Here is a 21592-nt window from a genome sequence, read left to right as displayed (position 1 = left end):
CTACATTGCGTTCAGGAATCGGTCTGATATATGGTAAGAAGAGACTGTACAATGAAGAATTTTATGTTAATGTTATGTTCTTATTTCAACTTGCAACTTCAGAGAAGTACGAGGACGTGCTGCAAAACAATGCCACGGAATTCTTTACGTGAAGACGCTTAAAGATTTTTGAATAATTCAAACGTTATTCACATTCTGTACCTTTATTCTTCATTTCTACAGCGTTGTGACATCTGCATTAATCGGGTGCCGTGGGCTCTACGTCATCGATCAAACCTCCATACAGTCCCGACTTGGCCCCATATGATACTCATCTGTTTCAAAGCATTAAGGAACACCTTCGAGGACTTCACTTTGATAGTGATGAAGCGGTACAGCTGTAGGTGAGGTTCTGACTGAGTCAAGAAAATCAAACATTATACAATGACGGTATCAACAAACTGGTCTCTCGTTGGGAGTAATGTGTTCGTCGCCAGGTTGACTATGTTGAGAAATAAATTTGTAGACATGAAGAATAAAGATGCGAAATGTTAATAAAGTTTGATTTTAAAGCGTTTTAGAGTTTTCACATAAACAGTGTAAAGGCAATACTTTTCAGCATGCCCTCGCACATATGCAGTTCTTACGACAGTTTGGGTAAGAGATAGCTTATAATCACCCTGTGTTTCGAAGCCGTGTTTTATGATACATTTTGTACTGCAGATGTTCATAATTTTGTCTAATTAAGGGGCCTTGTTAAGGTATGAGTGTTATTCGCGTAAGGAAACACTTTCGATTTGTGGCGAGAAAGATTATCCTATTCGTATTGACAGACTTCAAACCGTCGAATACGGTTTCGACGGAGACGTGGTTGTGTGCAAACTACACGTTTTGAACTTCGTAGCGAAAATAAAATCATATACCAAAATGAATTGTGAATATCCGTCGCATCACTTAGTGTTGGAGATTGTTATTTGAACAATTAAAACAATACTAAACATCTTTGCTCTTGACTTTTTCTCAACTGTGTTCCAGTAGATAATTTCCTCGTGTGGCTAACTCTCCATACAGTGTCAGTACTTTCGAAGTAAGTGCAAACTTTGAGACGACCTCTCTAAAAATATACGTCACAGCTATAATCTACCAAATGTGCATTAGTAGTGATAAATATAGATAGCTGAACATATTTTCTAATCTGGTTTTTGTTCAGGTCACAAACGCAATGTTGAGGTAAACCAAATGGTGCATAACGTACGCATAGTGTCAGAGCGATATGATACGGTGACACCTAATGCAGTAAGTAAGCACCTGCTGATGGCAGCATATAATTGAAACTCATCGCGGAAATCTCATTAGTAAATGCAGTCACTGGCTGAGTACTAGTCAACTGATTGATTATAACATAATCCAAAAACTACCTCGGAGACTGCAGTTGTGTATGAAGATAATTATTAGATCGTAGGAAATTCCATAGAGTGTTCGCATTCCCTGCAGAGTGTCTGGTGCATCTTAACCTATTGTTCTGCAGCTCCTATCTTCACGAATCAACCCCGCATGAGTCAGCGTTTATCGTGCAGTAATAACAAGGTAGCGCCTGCTTTAAAATGCCGCGCGCATCGTCGCAGAACGGCCGCAATAGGGTAGGAGGCAGCGCGTTTCCGGCCAGAGGGGAGGACCGCTCGCTTTTGCACGACAGTGGCGCGTGCGGCCGCAGACTTTCACTGCTTTCCTCTCTGTTATTGCGAGCTCCATGACTGACGCCGCGTGACGCGAGAATCGCGCACTTTGCTGGGACGGCAACCAAGCGGTCAACCAAAGCAGCTGGTTTCTCTGGCTTTTGTGATTGAACCTATGCGGAGGCTGGCTGGGTATCAGACTACACACCCAAAAGGTTTAGAGTTGGCTCTGAGCACTATGGGACTCAACTGCTGAGGTCATTAGTCCCCTAGAACTTAGAACTACTTAAACCTAACTAACCTAAGGACATCACAAACATCCATGCCCGAGGCAGGATTCGAACCTGCGACCGTAGCGGTCTTGCGGTTCCAGACTGCAGCGCCTTTAACCGCACGGCCACTTCGGCCGGCTGGTTTAGAGTTCTATCCTGGTGTGGTTCCAGGCCTCCTTTCTAAAGTGTAATGTTTCTTCCACCTCTGGCAGTCCCACTGTTTGTTTGAAACACGTAAAACTACTCTTTGATTTCCGCTCCACGTTGAAATAGAGAACCCTTCGTGATTGAGGTATACAGTTCATAACTAAGAGTAAAATGGAGATCTGCCCCCACTCTCCAATAAACTGCGGATATTAAAGCACGGTAAAGAGAAATAAAAGAGAAATTTGATAACATCTTATATATAAGTCTTTGTATGAAGGGATTTGCTGGGAGTGTAGCCTTACACTCAAGTGAAAGGTGGACAATAAACAGCTCATACAAGAAGACGGTAGAAGCTTTAGAAATGTGATGATACAGAAGTATGCTGAAGGCTAGATACGTAGATCGAACAGCTAACGAAGATGTGCTGAATCGAATTGGGAAGAGACAATTTGTAGCTCAAGTTGACTGATGGAAGGGATGGGTTGATAAGCCGGCCGCGGTGGTCTCGCGGTTCTAGGCGCGCAGTCCGGAACCGTGCGACTGCTACGGTCGCAGGTTCGAATCCTGCCTCGGGCATGGATGTTTGTGATGTCCTTAGGTTAGTTAGGTTTAAGTAGTTCTAAGTTCTAGGGGACTAATGACCACAGCAGTTGAGTCCCATAGTGCTCAGAGCCATTTGAAGCCATTTGGGTTGATAAGACACATGCTGAGGCGTCAAGGATCTGGCGATTTGGTAACGGAGGTGTGTGTGTGTGTGTGTGTGTGTGTGTGTGTGTGTGTGTGTGTGTGAGAGAGAGAGAGAGAGAGAGAGAGAGAGAGAGGAGGGGGGAATTGTAGAGGGAGACCAATGTATGACCGTAGTAATCAGCTTCAAATAGCTGTAGGTTGTAGTAGTTAAGCAGAGACATAATAATATTTCCCATGACCCGCTAGCATGGAGAGCGGCATCTAACCAGTATTCTAACTGAAGACCAAAACAACAACAATGGCAAAGCACTGTGGTCTTCAGTTCAACTTTTGATTTGTTTGATTTTCATTGGAATAGAGCTTTGTCAAGGTGGGCTTGCGTTAAAACTGGAGTTTCCTAGGTTTCAGTTTTCTTATTCTGTGTTGAGTGGCTCATGTGTCGCTGGAATTATCGGACACCATCACACTGTGGACAGATTCCGTTTAAAGTATTCCATTTACCTGAGAATTTGGAGCAACGTGGGATGCCACGGTTCCGTAAGGTTCCCTGAATTCAACGCAAAAAAATCTTCGGATTAATTAATAGTGTGTAAGCAGTTAGTGCAAAAATCGATATACATGTTCACTGACAAATAAATGTTGAACATTTTCGAAGGATATTACGTGTCGTTAGGCGTAATTATGACTTCACAAGGCGCAGCGGCTACTGGGGTTACAATGTAGATTCAGCGCTAAATCTTGAAGAGAACAGGTAAATTTAGCAACTTAGCTTACATTCGCTTTATTCCCAAGTTCAATACAGTAGATTATTGTTTTCCACCTTTACGAATCATCTTCAGTTCTTTTTAGCTTGGTTGACTGTAGTATGCACACGGCCTTGCCACAGTGGCAAAACGGTTCCCGTCAGATCACCGAAGTTAAGCGCTATCGGTCTTGGCTAACACTTGTATGGGTGACCCTCCGGGTCTGCCGAGCACTGTTGCCAAGCGGGGTGCACTCAGCCCTTGGGGCAAATTGAGCAACCACTCGATTGAGAAGTAACGGTTCTGATCTCGTAAACTTAAGCGGCTTGGAGTGCAGTGTGCTGATCACATAATCCGTCATATTCGCATCCAGTGTTACCTATGGGCTGAGGCTGACGCGGCGTTCGTTCGGTACCGTTGGCCTTTCAAGGCCTATTCAGACGGAATTAAGTTTTTATGGTGTAACAGGTCATCTTCGTCATCGTGTATGGCTGCTTCAGCATTAATACTTTGTTCCAGTATTGACGCAGCCACGCACGGCAACTAAATTGACATGTTACACTATACAATAGTTGAAAACTTCGATAAATTTAGATGGGAATAGTTTACCACGCATTAGGTGCGTGGTTTGATATAAAAACAGATGTAGAGAGCTTTTCTGACTGAGGTTGTGGTTTGTGTATGTATATAATTTCCGACCTGCCGCATACACTGCTGCAGAAAGGGATGTACCCGGAGTTCAAGGGACACATTTCCCTCCGCCTCGTGGAATGTTGCAGTCCGGACTGTTTACAAGTGAAGCATGCTCCGGCGGATGCTGTCGTCTATTTGCAGCAAAGAATGAAGTCACCAGTGGTGACCCACAAAGCGGCTCGTGTCGTGGCGTAGCGCGTGTCGTGGCGTAGCGCTGGTCGTGCATCCTCTGCGGGCTGCACTAGTTGGTGCCTAATGCGCGCCGTCACAAGCGCGGGAATATGTAAACAGGAAGCCAGGCGCGCTCCGTCCGTTGAAAGCGCCGGGTGAACTGATTTGATTTGCTACGATCTGGCGATGCGAGCACCTGGCGGCGGCTGGCTGGGATTGGCGAGCCGAGCCTGCGCAAGATCACCCGGGGCGTTGCAAGACGTCTCCGCCGCTCCCATTTCACAAGCCGACACTTGTGCCACGTTTACCATTGCCGGGTCGTACCTCGAGCGTTCACGCCTGCCTAGTTGTCACGAAATTTTTCTGGCGAAAATTACAATATTGTGGTCTTAAATTACGAACGTTCTGAGGAGCCATCTAACGGGGGCCAGTAATTGAAACTATAACTTTTTCTCGAGCACATCCAATCGTCTCTTCGATACGGCGTCTTCTCGTCGTATTTGCAACATAAAACTGTTGCTTACTTCCCACTGCTGCGAGGGCTAAGGCGAAATGACAAATTGAAACTTTCTCCGGTCAATGAGGAGCGCTTGAATGTCTCGTAATCCAGACCAGTACCGACGGAGGACACATGGATGTCGGAGTAGCAGACACACTGCTTTCTTATGTGACTTAGCTACTCTTGTGTAAAGGCTAGCTACAACTACGTAAAGGAGGGACATCCAGGAACCAAGCCAGATAACAGATACTATTATATGAACAAAATCACAACAGTGTAAAGGGAGCACGTAAATGATTTAGAAATTTAGAGCCGGCCGCTGTGGCAGAGCGGTTCTAGGCGCAGATTCGAATCCTGCCTCGGGCATGGATATATGTGATGTCCTAAGGTTAGTTAGGTTTAAGTAGTTCTAAGTTCTAGGGGATTGATGACCTCAGTTGTTAAGTCCCATAGTGCTCAGAGCCTCTTTTTTTATTTTATTTTAAAGAGGACTATCAAAGCAGCAAAGGACCTGTGAATAATCAGAATTACAGATGAGTGTGCTACAGAAGAATATTGAAAATTAAATGAACTGATAAGGTAATGAATTAATAAGTTCTCTGTAGAATTGGCGACGAAAGGAACATACGGGAAACACTGACGAGAAGTGGGGACAGAATGATAGGACATGTGGTAAGACATCAGGAAATAACTTTCACGGTACTAGAAGGAAGTGTAGAGGGTAAAAACTGTAGGGGAAGACAGAGACTGGAATTTATCCAACAAATAATTCAGGACGTGAGGTGCAAGTGCTGCTCTGATATGAAGAATTTGATACAGGAGAGGAATTCGTGGCGGACGGCATCACACCCAGCATGCCGATGAATATTAAGAGAGAGAGAGAGAGAGAGAGAGAGAGAGAGAGAGAGAGAGAGAGAGAGAGAGAGAGACTGACTGTGTATGTGTATGTGTCTTCTGAACTGTCATGTTAACTGTTAGAGATAAAAAGGCTATTGAGTATCGTTGTGTATTATTGACTGCTGGTGTTAACTTTGTATGAAAGACTTACAAGTGTATATAGGACAGCTGAGCCTATATAAGTTGGAGAGTTTGGACGTGATGTAAATGGTCGATCTTCGTCAATGTGTTTCGTGGATCATGGGCAGTTACGGCTGCTTGAAGGTGCGACTATTCACAGTATCTAATGGTACATTACAATGACTTTCCTGTTGCTTTGTAATAACAGAGCAGTAGCTATTCTTGTAAGATGTCTTGAGGCTTATACCACAGGGGGTGATAACTTTTCGCGTACCGATTTCATTATGTAATCGTTTCTTTGCTTTTCTATATGTAGCATGTGTGGTCTAATTTATTCGTACATTCAAGTATGATTCTTTCCTGTTACAATATGAGAGCTGACGGAAGAAACATTTGTGAATTTCACAGCTAAGCGTCCATCCGTAGCAGTAAGCTCAAAAAATCGCAAAGGGCACTTAACGTAACGGTCCTTCGGACAACAGGCAACAATGACGCGCCCAGTAGAATCGTGCGGCATTTCATTGATGGCGAGTGTTTCTCTAAATGCCCAAGTTAATTGTGTATTTAATCAAATTGCCTTTGATCATTTTAGTAACTGAGCGCCTGAGTACTCGGAAACGTACAGTTTAGTTTTTTCGCGAGTTCAGGATGTATCGTGAGGGCTAGACAGTGAATTGTTGCGAGGATACGTATGATGGTAAACCAGTCATTGGTTAAGAACTTTAATTATTTTCAGTTCTTACAGTGCAGTCATTGCAACAGTTAAAAGAAACGTTGTAGAATTGCACGAAATGATACATTCAGAGAATGAAGACTTATGTCACTGTGGCGTGAATCTTCATTCCCGAAGTACTGTTCTTCACAACCTCTTTATTCTTTTTTCTGGCCAAATTCACTGTCTTCATAGGATCGACTTGACAGTGTTAGTGATAGAGGGTAGCACGGCGCCTTTCTGTCTATGTTTCACGTCTGTCTGCGTCCAGTGTCATCGTATACGAAAGTGTGGGAACGTTTTCCAAATGTTTGCGTGTCATGTAACTCTGAGATATTTACGCAGTCGGATGTGAGAAACCGCGTGAAACTCATGCGCAGGCTGGCCGGCTTACCGGCCCTCGTCGTCAATCCACAGGGCAGATTCGATCTGGGGCCGGTGCTCCTCCACGAAACCCAGAAGCGGCGTGCTAACGTGCACGGCTGTCCAGGCTGGTCTCTGACGATATTCAGTGTTGTTATTAATTTCGGACGCACTGGTTCGCCGTATTCACTAGTTGCTTGGTTGGTTGATTTGGGGGAAGGGACAAAGGAAGTCGGCCGTGTCCTTTCAAAGGAACCATCCCGGTATTTTCCTGAAGCGATTGAGGGAAATCACGGAAAACATAATTCAGGATGGCCGGGCGTGGGTTTGAACCGTCGTCCTCCCGAATGCGAATCCAGTGTGCAAACCATTGCGCCACCTTGCACGGTATATTCGCTAGTAAAAATACTCTTAGCTTATGACAAATTGCAACTGGTATTTCCGTCATGCAAAGGTTGTTTCGAACTGCTTAACGCCGACAATATTTTCACTAATGACTGACAGAGATCAAGGCATCAAAATATTGCGATAGGCAAATGTTGTCGGTGACATAGTTCACCATAATCGAATTGAATACTCTCGCGACGGTCACATACTTCAACTAGTTTTAAGTTTATCAACATCCATTAGCTGTGTAATTACATTAAGCATCTATAGAACAGATAAAACATTAGAGTCGGTGTTTTAGTAGTTCTTTGTACCTTAGTGTGACTGTCAGTCTGAAGGAACAATTCACGTGTCTAGGCATTGATGTTTCCGGTACGTAACCCCGAAAGCGTCACAGGTTCCAGCGGAAACGCACACCGACGCTTCGTTCGGACGTGCTTGCTCTTTATTAGCGCAGTACTTTTCCGCAGCAGGTTTTCTGTCGCGCAATCGCTAATACGTCAGTAGCGTCAGAACTAGCGTTAATACCAATCAGCGGCTGTCTGGACTGATTTCTGGCGTCCGGCAAAAACAGAGCCAGCACACAGCCGCGCCTGCATTGCGTTCGCTCCTCCCTGCCCCAACAAACGAACCACACGATTTCCTGTTTGCACAGCCGCCGTATGCATACGTCGAATGGTGGGGCCGACACGTTCTTCCACAGAAGTGGAATATTTCGGCATCATGTACTGAATATGAAACAAGAAGTGTAGGGAATGAATATCAAAGAGACGTGTCTCTCATATCACTGAGACGCGCAGGGCTCAGAAAGAAAGTCGGTCGTAGTGATTATGGAGAAACGATCGCTGCACCGGCCTGATCTGATTAATGGAAAACTTGGCAAACGTCAATCCTGATGGCCCGAAGTCGATTTACAGCGCACCCCCACCAAAAAATCGTTTGTTACAATAAATTGATTAACTCTGGCACAGAAAGCTTTGATAAAGAAAACTACTTTTGTCAAGCAGAATCCTAGTTAAAATTAACAAATAAATTATTATACTGTTCGTCTAGAACACGTGTGCACGGTACAAGGAATCAGCATAGGAGAAACAAGGCAATTTCAAACGGTGCACTGCGCAAGAATTTTTTTAAAAAAAGATGAATATAGTGTAGCAGATATTAACCGAAATGCTAAGAATGCGATCCGTGGGTAAACTGCCTGTACAAGCGAGGCTAAATAGATAGGTCCAACAAGACCAGTCGTGAAACCTAAAAGTCATTTGACAAGGTTCAGAACAGGCCGACTACAGTCACAATGGTGTGCTACAATAACATAAGTATGAGTCTTTGGCTGAAATGAGTAGAAAAACATAGAATAAAATTGGCAAAGTACGAGTAGGACTCGCGCAATGAGGGTTCCGTACTAACTTAATTACATATAGTTCATCCATCATGGGAATCGAAAATCTACATTTTTGCCCGCTTTCGATATACTCGTATATACTGACAAGATACCGGTTCCGGCAATCCTGAAACAGTACCAGACTCTATTTCCTCAGACTATCCCGGACATAGAAAAAGAAGCGAGCAGGGGGCTTCAGTTTATATATATAGGAGATTTAATAAAATACTTACTAAAACATGACTACAACTTACATTTTATGTTTGCATACAGTTATGTTCGCCGGCCGGGGTGGCTGAGCGGTTCTAGGCGCTACAGTCTGGAACCGCGCGACCGCTACTGTCGCAGGTTCGAATCCTGCCTCGGGCAGGGGTGTGTGTGATGCCCTTATGTTAGTTACGTTTAAGTAGTTCTAAGTTCTAGGGGACTGATGACCTCAGAAGTTAAGTCCCATAGTGCTTAGAGCCATTTGAGCAGTTATGTTCGTGTATTATGCATTTGACGGCCGATGAACGATATGTATATTCCAATGGCAGAACGTATTTTCATGTGATATAATTAAAATTCAACAATTTTCAGAATTTTTTACTTTATTTATACTGTGTAACCTTGCTTCTTGCCAGATTTCTTGATTCTACGTCAATGTGAATTACCCCATAGGTTTTGATAAGTGAGTTTGCGAGTATCAAAATATGTTACATGCATGGCCGAATCTTTTGATTGTGTTGACTAGGAAGCAAGTGTTTTTACACGTCCAAGAGACCATAGACCTTAGTACGTGACATAAATTTGAAGTTGATACACCAACCGGTTCAAAAGGAAAAGACGTCTTAACACACGGGCAGACGGATAGATAAACGGATGAAAAATGTCAAACAAATTTGACATGTTATTTAATTACAAATTAACAATTTTTTTCCTTTAATTGCACTGTGAAACCTTGCTTCTTCCCGAAGATCGTAATTCTAGGTCAACAGGGAGTTTTGATGAGTATGTTTTGATGAGTGAGTTAGCGAGTTCAAAATATGCGACATAAGCGACCGTATCTTTAGATTGAATTGACTTTCATCATTTTTATATGCTACACCTCAATATGTGCCATATATTTGAATTTAATAAGTGTATCTTTTCCTGATAAAAGGGGGTTCATAACATTCGGACAGACGGGCAACAAAGCTATCCTAACCGAGCGAGGTGGCGCAGTGGCTAGCACACTGGACTCGCATTCGGGAGGAAGACGGTTCAATCCCGCTTCCGGCCATCCTGATTTAGGTTTTCTTTGATTTCCCTAAATCACTCCAGGCAAATGTCGGGATGGTTCGTTTGAAAGGGCACGGCCGACTTCCGTCCCTAATCCTATGAGACCGATGACCTCGCTGTTTGGTCTCTTCCCCCAAACAATCCAATCCAAGCTATCCTATAAGGGTTCCGTTTCTAAAGATTGAGACACAAGACCCAAAAAAAGAAGCGTAACCCAACGGGAAAGTAAATAAACGACCACTGAGGGACACAACGGTGTGGGAACGTATTTGGGCAAATACAAACGTCTACATATTTTTGTGTATTCCGTAAGGCACATTACGGTGTGTGGCAGAGTATACTTCTGGTATCAGCGTCTTTGGTAGGAGGTGGAGATTACGTCGTATTCATGCAAGCACGGACAAGACTTTAGCAAAACGCTAGATAAGAGGGTCTTTAAATGTTCACCACTTTTGCAGCGTTCTTCTACGTGTATATCCAGTCAGCGAGTTCGTGAACCAATACACGAGTGCCTGTTCCTCTCAGAGAGTGTGTATCGGTTGGATAGCAGCGACCGGTGGAGGTCTGGGATGGCAGAGCCGTCGCACCAGGCTGTCTACTTGTCGCGGACGCAGACGCTCCCCGCGGGCTGTGGGAACCTCTGAAGGGCAGGTAGCGCCGGCCCGGGCCCAGCTGCCGCCTTGCCCTGCCCCGCCTGGTCTGACAGCCATCGGCCTTTGTGCCCGCCTGGTGCTCGTTTTTGGGCTGCACGCACGGTGCTCGCGTTACGCGCCCGTCTAGACGCCACGCAGAGGAGGGACCACCTACTTTGCTCACTGCCTGCCGGGTTCAAGGTTGAGGCGGCGGGAAACCAATGCCAATGCCGTTCGCAGGATACCCAACTCCGTGCGCTGTTCCAGTTACTGTATCGGACGCGGTGACATATTAATCAAGTCGTACACCTTTTTTGATTGCGAAACGGCATAGACACACAATTTTTGAGGTCGGGCCTAAGGTGACTGTAAGACAACTGTAGAAAAACAAGAATAATTTAGAGGCATTAGCGTATTTTGGTTTGATGTTTGTGTGGGTGATGTTTTATGGTGTTTGGAAACGGGTAGCTACTCAATCGGCCACAATAGCTTTGTTTACACAAGCTTCAAATCCGGTGATACAGAATGAGCCAAAGGCTGTTTACAACTTGTACGGAAACCGGGCAGCAGTAATAGGAGTTGAGGGGCAAGAAAGGGAAGCAGTTGTTGAGAAGGGAGTCAGGCTGAGTTGTAGCCTATCCCCGATGTTATTCAATCCGTACAGTGAGCAAAAGAAAAATTTGGAGTAGAAATTGAAGTTCAGGGAGAAGAATTAAATGCTTTGAGGTTTTGCCGATGACATTGTGATTTTGTCAGAGACAGGAAAGGACTTGGAACAACTGTTGAACAAGATGGACAGTGTCTTGAAAGTAGGATATAGAATGAACATAAACCGAAGCAAAATGAGGGAATTAGATTACGATTGAGACACGTAAGGTAGCAGATGAGTTCTGCTATTTGGTCAGAAAAATAACTGATGATGGTCAAAGTAGAGACGATATAAAATGTAGACTGGCGACGGAAAGAAAAGCGTTTCGGAAGAGAAATCTGTTAACATCGAGTACTTGTGTCAGGAAGTCCTCCCTGAAGGTGTTTGTATGGGGTGTAGCCGCGCGGGATTAGCCGAGCGGTCTAGGACGCTGCAGTCATAGACTGAGCGGCTGACCCCAGTGGAGGTTCGAGTGCTCTCTCGGGCGTGGATGTGTGTGTTTGTCCTTAGGATAATTTAGGTTAAGTAGTGTGTAAGCTTAGGGAGTGATGACCTCAGCAGTTAAGTCCCATAAGATTTCACACACATTTGAACATTTTTTGTATAGAGTGTAGCCGTGTATGGAAGTGTAACATGGACGATAAACAGCGCAGACAAGAACAGAATAGATGCTTTTGAAATTTAGTGCTGCAAAGGATGCTGAATTAGAGGGTAGGTCACGTAACTAATGAGGAGCTGCTGAACAGAACTGGGGGAAAAAGAAATTTCTGGCACAACCTGACTAGAAGGAATGATCAGTTCATAGGACACATTCTGAGTCACCAAGGGATGAGCAATTTAGTATTGCAGGGAAGTTTGGGGGAAGGGGGGTCAAAATAGTAGAGGAAGACCGAGAGATCAACACAGTAAGCAGATTCAGAAGGATGCAGGTTACAGTAGTTATTTGCGAATGAAGAGGCTTGCACTGAACAGAGTAGCTTGGAGAGATGCATCAAACCAGTTTTTTGACTGAAGACCACATCGACAGCGTGAAGATGAGGTATTAACCCTCAAAACAAAGTGTGTGGAATTATATGCATTATATTGCGACGGGTAACGGTGTGGCTTTCTATGTGTGTACTGTAAACGTTGCTTAGGATATCGAGAGATGGTACTCCACTCTCCATTTGTCGTCGTCGTCAGTCCGAAGACTGTGTTCAGCATGTCTTCACGCTAGTTCATTCTGTGCGAGTGTCTTCGTCTCTGGATTACAATAATTTCAGAAGGGTTCCAGTTGGACGCCACTTTGGCGACTCGCTCGTCCCCAACCAGTAGTCCTACCGAGGATGCCAGACCTGTAGTTTAACGTGAATCCGAACAACTGGTGGTTCCTACCGGTCCCCAGCCCTTCCCGTCACCCAGACACACACACATTTCCCACCGTTACAAAATTAGTTAACTATGCGGTGTACCAATCTAATATTCAGCATTCTTCCATAGTAGCACATTTCAGAAGTTTCTGTTCTGACTTTGTCCGTCCTATTTACCGTCCATATTTGACTTTTCTATAAAACAACACGCCAAACAAATGCTTTCAGAAATAGTTCTACAAAAAGTAAAATAAAATAAAAATTCTGCTTGGGATACAGTGAGCTCGCATTCCAGTCTCCACTTTTATGTTAATACTTCCCTTTCACTTTGTAAATTGTTATGTACTCACATAGTAACTAAGGACTACAAATTGCTGCGATTAAAAAAATGGACCGATATTCCAGGAAACTTTATCGCGCACGATCATCGTATTTTTTAAGCCGCCTGTTTCTCTTTTAGACCAGATCGTCATTGTCAGGAAGTGACGACGTTAGTTATAGGACGGTATAGCAAGCCCCACATCCCCTTTCCCCTCTCCTTCCCGATCCTTCATAATCTACTGCTTTTCTTAAATTTACTGCGTAACTTTTGTCACTGTTAAATTCTTCGCGGACTTTTTTTTCGTTTCTTACAAAGATCCTTATGCTAAAGACCGCACAGTGGAGGCGAACTATAAAATGCACTCATCAGTTCCCAAAATAGCTGGTGAATGTTTGTTATTTTGGTGTATTTCCTCTGTAGGGTGATGCTCATCGCCTCCGTCGTACTAGGTAATATTCCGACGAAGGGTGTTTACTCTGTGGTCCCTGAACACAGACTTTGATTTCATGTAGTGCAAAATGTATGTCATAATAGAAGAGTATGTTCTTTTAAATGCATATATCAGTGGTGACTGGAGGTTCATTGTGTCTGAGTCACCAAAGGCGTATCAATATATCACATCTCTAATAAAACCTGTGACGATGCACACAGGTTCGCGTATTCAAGCTTTCGCTGTTGTAGTGATAGGTTTATAAATATCCTGTCGCTAAATGTGCTGTTGTCAACAGCGGTTTGCGTGTCTGAATGACGAAGCTGAGCCAAGACAAGAAACCTACAGTTCTCGCAGAACAACCTTGTGGAACTGTGTGGGAGGAGCACGGCCTTCGCCCCGCCCTTGCTAGTCTTAATGGCTCTTCAGTTGTGTGTTGGCTTTCCTACCCTATTTAATGAAACTCGTCCTCTCAAACCTTTTTGTTTAATTGTCGTTGTAGTAGTTATCTGAGGGGTAATTCTGACGTTGGCAGCCTAGGCAATACGTTTGCACTCTCTCATAAAAATTTTAACCCAGGTGCTAAAGAATTTGTTGTGGTGCGCCTAAACCCACCATCATAATCATCATCAGTAACAGCGTGGAAACGACTCTGTGTCAACGATAAATAGTCCGCCAACAGCGAATTAAGCGCAGGATGGAAAAAGAGATTCCTAGAGCTAGGTAACAGCACGGCTTGAACAATACGCGATCCGCTGCCCGGGCGGCGACGAAAGACCGAAGTGCTTTAAGCCGTCTGAAATATAGAATCTAGCCAGTCAGCTTTTTCCTCGTGGAGAGGGACGTGGCCAATGAGAGGCGACATTATTTTTACGTGACAAGCTGAAATTAGGGGCCGCCATGTTGTTTGACGTTAAACGTCGTATTTGGTGGGTTTTCTTTGTCATTAAGTACGTGGTTTGAACATAAACTGTTTCAAAGCATCAGCAAATTGAGGATCTCTCGAAAACGCGTTATTTTAGCTACAACTTGTTGTATAGTAAAATGACAAGAAACTATGTATCGGCAGATAAAGGCTTACTGTAGTTGATGTTTTTAGTGTTATAACTCGTATGCTGTAAGGGTATACCGTTTCAGTGCTATCTATCAAAAGCGCATCTTTTTGGTACAATTTCCATATTAAATATCAAATAATGACATTTGTAGATACAGTCTCCAGACAGTGCATGCCATATACGGAGGTCCGGTTGCTTTGTCGAAGCCGTAGCGTTGTTGAGATGGTCATCAATGATGTTGTCATCATTTCATCATCATCATCATCATCATTCGCGTTACGAGGTGGCGGCAGGAAGGGCATCCAGCAAAGCCCTAAATTAACCACACCACATCCGCCCATAACCATGCCGACCCTCCGAAAAATGTTGGACAAAGGCACAAGCAAAAGAAGAAGAAGATTTGTGCCAAGGCCAACGACTGGAATGTTTCCCAGTGACCAGAAAGCTTAATATGACTGCCAGTCTGTTATTATATATATATATAATGTTTTACGCACTGCCTCATGTTTGAGTGTTGGTGGTAAATATGCTTTTCATTGAAGGTGACCAGATTCGAAAAAATCTCATCTTCAATTCAAATGAAATTACGAAACCAATTTCGATGTTTAAATCTATGCGATGAAGTACGTTATTCCAGAGTGATGATAGTCACTGTAACAAATAGCTATATTCAGTTTTAAAACGAAAACGGGATGAAGATTCCGTTGAGTTAACGAGCAACTCTTACTAGTATGTATCTCAGATCGTCTACAACATTATGTTGCGTTACTGTACCAGCAGTTCGTCGTTCAAGCCATCGACGAGTCCAGATCTTCTTCGACAGTCGCTAACATAATTAACCCAGGTATTTTACGTGCGTATATTTTTGCAAAGAAACTGTTGTTTACGCGTCACATGCAGCCGGGAACTGCTACTGCAGAGCGCTTAAGGCTGAAAACGACGATGAGGATCACGTTCCGTGAGATGTAACGGGTCGTTTCAGAGCGTGCAGCAAACATGACGGACACCACGTCTGGCGGGTGTCGCGTTGAGAAACATGTCCCGTGTGAGGGCTGCTTTAGATGTCAGGAAGCACCACGAAATTTCACGCGCCTCCGCAGGCGCAAACCGCCCTTAAGCGGAAAAGAGCGGACGGCTAGCGGTCCACTGCTAGCAGGCAGGAGCTACTTTCCCGTTGCAAGGGGACGAGTGGTGAGACGAGGCAAGGCGCCGTGAAAGCTATACAGTGTACAGGCCGCGAGGCGATCCCGCACCAAAACACTGCCCGACTGGGACGACAGTCAACCTCACCTGCGCTCGTGTGTTCTTCGCACAACTGGAAACTTCTGTAAATGCAACTACGCGGAAATGTGGGCCTCCGCGGTGCGCGATAGCGTAATTGGCATTTAAAGCTGAGGCCACGAGTTCGTATCTCACGTCGGGTAAAGGTGTGGCCTTTAAGTACGCATATATTTGACTGCAGTCTCGGAAATACTACTGAGGAACTGTCAGTATGGCTGCGCTAAACCCGCAACCCGTCAGTGCTATCGCAGATTGATTTAAAGAACTGGCTACAGGCAAGTGATAGGAAAGGTAGATGTAGGGTTAAAGTCTCTTTGACGACGAGGGATGTATAGACAAAGCACCAAAAATCTGAATCTGGATGGCCGGAGAAGGGATTTGAACAGCTGTTTTCCCGTGTGTCATACCACTGCACCTTCTCTCTCGGGTAATCAATTTCCAGGCACATGCTTTATACGCATTACTCATTCACTTTAAATATTTATTTCTGACCATTGGCTCCCATGTACTGTAAGGTAAAGCTGCCTTTTTCCAAACTACTTATATTGACAGTGACGACGCCACACGAGCGCATGGAATGTGCGTCGAGCCAGCGCAGTGTGGATTTGATTCTGCTGCCAGAATCAAATAGAAGAACGAAATAGTGCAGTATTCTTATACCTGTAACGTTACTACCTCTCCTGTTGGTGCACAGTTCTGGCTTTTCGTTTCGTAGTGGAAAAAAACAATAGAGTTAAATCAATATACCTTTGTATCATCTGTAACCCTCAAGAAAAACTTCAGTGATTTAAGATGACATAATATGTTCCCGATGACATAATATGTTCCTGATCCTGAAACATGTGGACTTAAAGTACAGAAACAGACTGGTAATCTACAAAGCAAAGTTGAAATAATAAAAAAGGAAAATCAAGAAAGATAAATCTGAGTTAAAAACAGTTCTCAGGTAGTGATGCAACTTATCACGACTGTTGTTTACGTTGTACGTCGAGGAAATGATGAAGTGGAGTAAAATTTTGCAAGAAGAATAGGGACTAAACAACCAGTGCTAAAATCCACAGATGAACGAGTGGTTTTTGCCGAAATAGTTTCTGGTTTTCTACTATTTGGAACTAATTCACCAGTTGGCAGTTGTTCGTTAATGTGGTCTACAGGTGAAAAGTCAAATAAGGTAACAATCAAATGCTCGTGTCTTAAATGGTACTACGGGACATTGGAGCAGAATGTATACATCAGCATAGCTTGAATGCTCTGAATTTGACAACTGTATAACCGAACCTGAATTTCAACGGAAACTGAATATCACACTTAGGAAGCTACTGTATTTACTTAATGACTTGTTTATAGTTCCCATTCGTGACAGCTATACCTTGGGAACTAATGCGAAAAGAATGTTCCTCCTCAAAACAACTTGTACAATAAGGGGACATACTCCTCAACTGGTAGGATAAATGGATTCTTTTCTTCATTGCTCACCATATGTGCAATATCTTGCAAAATCAGACTTTTTCCATGGGATCTACACTTTTCTTAGCACAATTTACATTTCCATAACGTAACAGTCTCAAGTCCACCTTACAGAAAAAGCGCTTGTTATTATCTTATCATTGACCATCTGGGATCACGTAACAAATTTAATTCCTCTTTTTTTGTGTTCTTTCCCATCATTCTAGCAGTCTTTGAACGTCTGCCCGCGTATTCTTTTTCTTTCTTCTGCCTGTGTTGTTCCTGATTTCTTATTTATCTGGTTTAGAAGCCTCATTCGGTAGCTATGTCCAAATAATGTCAATCTACGCTTTACCATTACTTTTGATATTTTCTGAATATTTTGTTAGACCTCGTAATTACTTCTTGTTTTCAAACCATCTGTTGTTTATCTTGCACACATTTTACTAATCCTTCCTTCAAGTATCTCTATTCTGTCCAGCATATAGTTCAATGTTAAGTATTTACAGGCATATAAATATTCTGGAGTAGTGTTCTAGTGTATTTCTAGAGATGTATTTCTTATTGTAGGTGTTTTCAGTCTAACCGTCTTCTTTTTCCGATTTACGAATTCTTTCATATATTTGTAAATCTTTCTAGTCCATTCTGCTACGTGGTCCCTCCAAAATATTTAAATTATTAACTCATTCTGTTTTAGTGGTTCAACATACTGGTATTTTGGTGCATTTTTTTAATACTGTTTTTGTTATGAATATCTTTTTTCAGCTGAAATTCTCCTTCCAGTTCTACTAACCTTTCTTTCCAAAAGATGATTATTATTACTTTTCGTATTCCTTCTTTCATTTTTCTATCTGTTCTGGAAAAAATGGCGTTGTTATACGTTTGTATATTAGTAGTTGGTAAAGAATGTTTTTTGTACGGTTGTGGCTCAGAAAACTAGTCGACCTATACGGATCATCCCCTAGGAAGTTATCTTAAAATTTTTTCTTCAATAAAACCATGTTCAGAGCTACCATTAGTTACCTTGCGGTGCCGTGCACTGGACTCTTAGTCTAGAGTTGCAAGTTTCACTTTCACGGAGTTAGTCTGGATTAGATTTTCTTTAAACTCCATAAATGTTCTAAGCGCATGCCATGATGGTTGCTCCAGTGAGACCATGACCAGCTACCTTTACTAGCGTTGTCTATCTGAGAGAGTACTCGGGTACAAATGCCAATATATCGACGAGTCAGCCCTTTTTCTTTTTCACTCTGTTAATTCTTTGCTCAAAGGCACACTGGAACTCTCAGTACGTGCCCAATTTAGACTTGTCTCTTTTCGGTGCGTCACTTTTTCTATGGAACCACCCATTCAATTATTTCGTATTGTTAAATTGGTTCAAATGGCTCTAAGCAATATGGGACTTAACATCACCAATCCCCTAGACTTGGAACTACTTAAACCTAACTAACCTAAGGACATCACACACATCCATATCAGAGACAGGATTCGAACCTGCGACCGTAGCAGCAGCGCGATTCCTGACTGAAACTCCTAGAACCGCTCGGTCACATCGACCGACTGTTGTTAAATTTTATGTATATCTTGAAGTGGCAACACTTGTCCCCAGTGAAACAGCAAAAGCATTACTTCACAGTTCCAAAAAATTATCTCTGTCATACCTAGTTGTTACTTGATCTGGAGAACGGATTTTACGACATGGCAGGATTAGTTAGACCATTGTACGGGCGTCCCGACGCCGTTGGCCTGGCACTAGCGAGGACAAAGACTCTTCAGAGGCAGCCGTCGGTTGAACAACCTGCCGGCAGAGGCTGCCTCGGCAGCGGACGGGGCGCGCGTTTTTTGCCCAGCTGGCCGGCCGCCGGTTTAAGGTCAGCGTAGCCGATCACGTGACCGTCGGCGCGCTGGCGGCAGCCATCTTGGATCCGGAGTGTTCGCGCCAACGCCGCCATTGTCTACAAATGTGTATAGGTTATGTGCTGCGGTGCTTGAAACACGAATAGCAGTGCGGGCAGGGAGAACAAAAGGAGGCAGGCGTCGCCTTCGCCGCCGCCGCCCGACGCCATTGTTGCAGCTTACAACTAGTGTGGTGGGTATTTGCTCTGCTAGCTCGCTCCTTCAGACGAGAGCGGCGTACGCTTGGATTTTATGAGGGATAACTTAAAACTTTCCTCCTCTGTAACATACCTTCATATCCCAGAAGATGTAAAAGTAGCTTTCTGAGTTTGCGCGCTTCATTTCTGTTGAGTAGCGTAATACATCTTGGTCTCCATTGACTCAGTCTGTAAGACCTTCATCCGATGCTGATGGGCTACAGCCTATAACGTACTTCTAGATAATCATTTATCTCTCTCTCTCTCTCTCTCTCTCTCTCTCTCTCTCTCTCTCTCTCTCTCACACACACACACACACACACACACACACACACACACACACACACGTACACGTACATACACAGAGTCTCTCCTTCCCATATTACCCCAACCCCAACATACTCCCTACGAATAGTTACATTTCTCAACCTTGGAAAAGCGACAATTCATCCGTGTTTTCTTTTCGCGGTAATTGCTAGTGGACCCTATATCTCCTCCGTCCTTCCAATTTTCTTGTCTTTAATTTTTATTTAACTGATTAATCCTTTACGCTGCTTCGAAATTTGCGCTGTTGTGAAATTTTGTGGCAGAGAATAAATGTACAGGACTAGGAATCGAACCAGGACCCCTTTTCTTCGCGAGCAGTGCCTTTGCTGAATGAGCTATCCGAGCATAACTCATGATTAGCTTCGCTTCAGTTCAGTCGGTGCCTCTCCGTACTTTCCAAACTGCAAACAAAATCTGTATATCTCGATGGACAAACACTGCCCAGAGGAAGGAAAGGCTTCGGGTACGACACCCTCTGCGGTACGCAGTTCTAATCTACCAGAAGATTTCGGCTGATTTATTATGTTACTCACCGCATTAATCATTCCTCTACAACGACAAGTCGATTTCCGTATAAACATATCCAAGGACATGGCATTTAAATCTGCGGAATACAACAATTCTTCTTCTAGTGAACGTGTATCATAGCACTGTCGACGCACTTGTTGAAGTATGTTATACAAGTGTTGCGGCACCAGGAGCAAGGGCGACAGATTCCGGCTTGGAGCGGTCTTTGCCGTATGGGTTTTTACGGCATCCGCTTCTTCTCGCAACTGCCATTTGTCGAAAGACCTTAACCTGTTAACAACTTGTAGCTGCTTCAGAGAATTACTTTTCTGGCAATTTTCTCCGTCTTGGGAACTACTGAGAAGGGGAACGGGTGGGGTAATCGAATTTGTTTTGAAGCTAGATTAGGTGAGTTCATTACTATCCGCGATTTTCGGTTTACTCTGACCTTCTTGTCCCGTTAGAGCTATTGTGGTCCGCGTGACATCATCGCACATACCAGACGCGAAACTCACTAGCGTCCGTTACCGTCTTCTCCCAACATGCTCTGTCTGCGGCTGTTAGCTACTGTCAGAGTTATCTACCTGACACTTTTCTTTAAAATGATAAGTGATTGGACTGAGAGGTGACAGAGCTCTTTTCTGGTCAGTCAAATACTGTACTGTCGTATTTTACAAGTCCACCATGCATTGAGACCTACTGCCAAGAACTCAGCACAGCAGTTGTAGACAGTTTGTGGAATGCAGGGCAGATGTGCAGCCTCAGTGCAGGAGTATTATTTGATGTTGCCTTCACGTATAATTTCCTCCAGCATGTGAGACATTAGTTTTCCTTTTTTCTCTTTTCTGTTATGTTTTATGGGGATGAGGTCTATATACAGTCGACATATCACCACCGTTCATTGGTTAAGACATACTATATGAAATCTGCGAGATAACTTTTTCGACAGCAGCTCATACAAAACTTCCACGTCAGATCTGGTCGTCCTTCCATTTCCTACGTGTAGCATACAGACTAGTTAGCATTTTGGACTAATATTTAACAACAAGGTAGCAGAGAAAGCGACTTCCTTTCTCTTACCACCCAAAACCCAATATGAAATTTACGTGCTGAGGACAGCCTCACTCTGGGCCACGTACGCTACTTAGAAATACCAAGAAAATTATACTGATCGACATTCGACTTCTTGATCCTAATGTATCTGAAGCAAAGGTATACTAACAGTATTTCCCTGCTGTCCTTGTGTTATGGATTGAGGAGCATGGGATACCCCCTTCCAACACCCTACTTCCTGTTACTATAAGAAATTCTAAGCTTTTGGGCCTGAAATGTACGTGTAAATTAATATATTAATTTTATAAAGTCTGACAACAGGTTCTCTCATTCTCAATCATCACATGCTTACATTTTACATAAGTAGAGTCGCACTTAGTTGATTAAAAATGTCAGTTTTCTCTTAGTCCACAGAGCTGCAGACACAAATCGGAAGAAATTAATTCATTTCGAGACGT

The 21592-nt window shown here is 43.6% G+C and overlaps 2 protein-coding genes across 3 annotated transcripts in view; one reads left to right on the top strand and one right to left on the bottom strand.

Annotated features, from left to right (window-relative positions):
* LOC126412396 (uncharacterized) overlaps window positions 1-21592 on the bottom strand; it is an 833005-nt gene that overhangs the window by 45161 nt on the left and 766252 nt on the right. The gene's annotated exons all lie outside the window — the stretch shown is intronic.
* Window positions 1-21592, top strand: part of LOC126412380 (PAX3- and PAX7-binding protein 1) — a 178641-nt gene that overhangs the window by 122814 nt on the left and 34235 nt on the right. Inside the window, exon 1 of one of the 2 annotated variants that reach the window (XM_050081955.1) lies at window positions 19072-19243. The exons of the other annotated variant lie outside the window; for it this stretch is intronic. The gene's annotated coding sequence lies outside the window, so the exon portion shown is untranslated. Of the gene's footprint in view, window positions 1-19071; window positions 19244-21592 lie in introns of those variants that run through there. 2 annotated transcript variants of the gene reach the window in all.

Source organism: Schistocerca serialis, chromosome 1, assembly GCF_023864345.2.
Source record: "Schistocerca serialis cubense isolate TAMUIC-IGC-003099 chromosome 1, iqSchSeri2.2, whole genome shotgun sequence".
NCBI lineage: Eukaryota > Metazoa > Arthropoda > Insecta > Orthoptera > Acrididae > Schistocerca > Schistocerca serialis.
The sequence above is the reverse complement of the archived record's forward strand: the minus strand, read 5'-3'. Positions and strand labels throughout refer to the sequence as shown.